Source organism: Strix uralensis, chromosome 5, assembly GCF_047716275.1.
Source record: "Strix uralensis isolate ZFMK-TIS-50842 chromosome 5, bStrUra1, whole genome shotgun sequence".
Taxonomy (NCBI): domain Eukaryota; kingdom Metazoa; phylum Chordata; class Aves; order Strigiformes; family Strigidae; genus Strix; species Strix uralensis.
In genome coordinates this window covers 83307978-83312332 of record NC_133976.1, presented here as the reverse complement: position 1 = coordinate 83312332, position 4355 = coordinate 83307978, and positions in this window count along the sequence as shown.

Genomic DNA, 4355 nt, shown 5'->3' with positions numbered 1-4355 from the left:
TGAATATCTCCAAGGATGGAGACTCCACAACCTCTCTGGGCAACTTGGGCTAGTGAACAGTCACCCTCATAGTGTTTCTTGAAGTCCAGATGCTGTCGAGTCATGGGTGAGTTACTTCCTAGGGGTATGGGACATATGTGATACTAGGAAGAGCATTTCAGGATCGAAAAAGCTTGTTATGATGCTTAGGAAAGAAACTGGTGGTGGTTTGGGGAGGAACAAACATGGAAGAATGAGTGCTGGTCCGTATGCTTGTCTGGCCATGCCCTGTGCCTGATCGGTCCTGTCTTCTTATTAAGCTCCATTTCTAAGCATATTCCTGGGTGAGGGACTCTCTATTCCATGTGCATTTGTGTGTCTGAGCTCTAAGTGCCAGCAACTGGAGATCACAGGTCAGAGGGACTGTGTGACTAAGTGCCAGCAACTGGAATGACCAGAGTGAGTGAAATCAAGTCTTGGCAATGAGCTGGTGACCTGGAGCTTAATCACAAATTGATAGCTAAATCTCTCTTTCCTATCCAAAACCAACCGAAGGCTATATAGCACAGGAGTGTACATACGAGAAACAGGTAAGGATCATGCCGGCAAAACTGGAAACAAGCAAACACCTTTTGTTTTCATTTTCTCTCAGTTCTGTCACTATACCAAGTACCGCCCTGTTTAACACTTTCCTGGAACACAACCCTGTATTTTGCCCAGGATGGCCTCAGCCTTCAGCACCTCACCGAATGCAGTGGCAGACTCAGCTTTAAGTGGCACCAGTATCTGTTTGAGGTGGAGTTCCTAAGAAAATTATATCTGTAGAATTGTGTATGTGTTCCTATTTATCCGTCCTTCCCCTAGTAAGTCCCGATCCTGTTGGCTAAAGACAGTAGGCAACTTCACAGAGAAGAGACCCTGCCATCTACCCACTTTCAGAAAGACTACAGCATAAGTCTAAGCCTTACACACCAGTTAATTCAATGGCACAGAGATGCCACAAACACTGTAACGGGGACAAAGTGAAGTGTTGATGCCCTGTTAGACACCTGAGAAACCAAACACAAGACAAATACAGAAGAAACTATATTCCTCTAGGCGAGAAACCTTCAGCTGCTTGGTGAATCTCCTCTTTACAAAACACTCCAAGCCAAGAAGTTTGGACAACCTTCCTGATTCTTTAACACCCGTGGCAATTTTTTTATATAGCAAAGAGTCAAAAGACTGACTTACCACGTGCACTGCTGGCTGAAGGGATGCAGAAGCTCCAGGAGTAGCTTGCAAACACAAGGTGATAGCAGCTTCACAGAGCTTCGAACACTGTGCTGCCTCCTCTCCACCCATCTGACTCCCTTACCACCAAGTAGGGCTTCTCGAAGGAGCTTGTAGTCACCTTTGCTCTCAACCTTCCTGACAGCCCCACCTGACCACACTGGAAAGGCTCCTCAGCTGCAGGCAGCTGGACACACCAAGCAGCCAGTTAGAGCATTGGGTTTCTGCTCTGACAGGTCTGGGTTCCCTACTGGACAGTACAGACAGCTTTGGCCAGGGACCAGAAACTGAGGGGCATCTTCTCCAGACAGTCAGTCTGCAATAGCCAGGTCCAGGGATACTCTTGAGACAAGCGAACTCAATAATTTTAAAGCAAGGAACATGGACCCTCTATTGCCAAAATCGACAAGTTGCTGTTGTCAAAGTTTGCTGTTGGCCAAGTCCAAAAAGTCCATGGTAGAGAAAAATCATGGGATACAACCACACCAGCAAATAAACCTTAATTGAGGAAAAAAGGTCATTCATTTCCCAATCATTGCCAACACTGTAATTGTTCACGTGTTCCTGCCTGCACCATCTAGGGCTTTCCCACAGAACACCTGCCACAGTTTGTGGAGTAAGACTTACCAGAAACGTTTCCCCACGGGAATAACTCAAGCTCAGTGAGTGTGTTCTGGTCAGCATGCAGGAGAGGGGAGCTAGGTGTGTGTGGTGGGTTGACCCTGGCTGGATGCCAGGTGCCCCCTAAAGCTGCTTTATCACTCCCCTCCTCAGCTGGACAGGGGAGAGAAAATATAACAAAATGCTTGTGGGTCAAGATAAGAACAGGGACAGATCATTCACCAGTTACTGTCACAGCAAAACAGACTCAACTTGGGAAAAATTAATTTATTACTAATCAAATCAGAGTAAGATAATGAGAAATAAAACCAAATCTTAAAAACACTTCCTCCCACCCCTCCCTTCTCCCTAGGCTAATAACTTTACTCCTGATTTTCTCTACCTTCTCCCCTTCAGTGGCAGAGAGGGACAGGGAATGGGGGTTGCGGTCAGTTCATCACCCATTGTCTCTGCCGCTCCTTCCTCCTCAGGGGCAGGACTCCTCACACTCCTCCCCTGCTCCAGCGTGGGGTCCCTTCCACAGGAGACAGTCCTCCATGAACTTCTCCAACATGAGACCTTCCCACAGACTGTAGCTCTTCACGAACTGCTCCAGCGTGGGTCCCCCGCGGGGTCACAAGTGCTGCCAGCAAACCTGCTCCAGCGTGGGCTCCTCTCTCCACAGATCCTGCCAGGAGCCTGCTCCAGCGTGTTTCCCACAGGGTCACAGCCTCCTTCGGGGCATCCCCCTGCTCCGGAGCGGGGTCCTCCACGGGCTGCCACATGGATCTCTGCTCCCCCGTGGACCTCCATGGGTGCAGGGTACAGCTGCCTCACCATGGGCTTCACCACAGGCTGCAGGGGAATCTCTGCTCTGGCACATGGAGCATCTCCTCCCCCTCCTTCTGCACTGCCCTTGGTGTCTCCAGAGTTGTTTCTCTCACATATTCTCACCCTCTTCTGGCTGCAGTTACTGCTGTGCAGCAACTTTTTCCCCCTCTTAAATGTTATGACCCAGGCACTACTGCCATCACTGATGGGCTTGGCCTTTGCCAGCGGTGGGTCCGACTTGGAGCCGGCTGGCATTGGCTCCATCAGACACAGGAGAAGCTTCCAGCAGCTTCTCACAGAAGCCACCCCTGTAGCACCCCCCTGCCACCTCCTCTACCAAATCCTCACCATGCAAACCCAATGCAGCGTGCCACCAACAGCTCTGGCCTTTCACTTACTTCCAAGACCCAAGGAGAACCCGACAACTGGTCTTTCACAATCACAGAGGTAACTCCGTACGCAAAACACTGCACCTCCTTCTCCTCAGTGACGCTGGCCAAGCCAGAAAAATAGATGCCCTGTATTTCATTAATGATACAAAGGAATAAATAATGATACAAACAAAAAAAATATGCAAGGGAATCGTTTGTTTTGGTTAGGTTTTTGACAGCTTCAAGAATACACAACTGAGATGGGCCGATAAGGTTATTTGATTCATAATGTTAAAAAGCTGACCTTCAAATGGAAAGGAATAATGGTAATTAATCTGATTTTTTTTTCCTGATGCAAAAAAGAAAGTGTGCTTACCAGTGCTAAGATACTCCTGCTTCTTTTAGACTTTCAGAACCTTTTTTTTGGTTTGTTTGGTTTTTTTTTTGGGGGGGGGGGGCGGGGGGGGGCAGGAGCAGGGAAGCAGAAATAAAAAGATGAATCCCAGCATCACATTAGATTGGTTGTCTTGAAAAAAAAAAATTTTCAATTTTACTTTTGCCATGAACAGTTACAAAGAGAAGACAAAAGTATTTTCACAAAACATACAGGTTATGCTTGTGTTGAAATTTTATAGAAATCCAGGAAAGAGAAAAATAAAGGACCTCTGGACAGAAACAGGGCTAGAAAAAAATGACAGAATGAGATTCATCTTGGGAAAGAAAAAACTAAGATAGCAAGAACACAGCAGTTTGTATTGTGAAATCCAGTAAACAGTGTACCAGGAAATGAACAACTCCCATCAAATTAACTAGCGTGAAATGCCGGGAAGAAAAGGTTGGGCAGTTCAGGGTTCGCACGCCACCACACACAGGAAGGTAAGTCTGTTGGCTGTAAACTCTGCTCAGACGACATCTGAAATATTATGCTGATATTACTGCACAGCCCATTTTAGAGTCATAAAAAAAAAAAAAAGAATCGGAGGGAGCAAAGAGCACATATCATGGTTAAACCACAAGTTCTGTACTATGCACTGTAAATGCATAGGATTACCTTAGTAGTACTAGTGCAATAGTATCTAAATACTGTGCATTTTAAAATATTTATTTTTTAAATACTCAGTGTTTGGTTAAAAGCACCAACAAAATACTACTTTGGCAATAGCAACGTTTTCTGTATGGTTTGCACACACACTCAACGCAGCCACGCAAATAATTCATCTGGTCCATAAACAGATGCTGCCAAGGGTCTACTTTCTCACAAGACCCTCTCGAGCAGGCTGAAGGTGGGCTATAGATTAGATT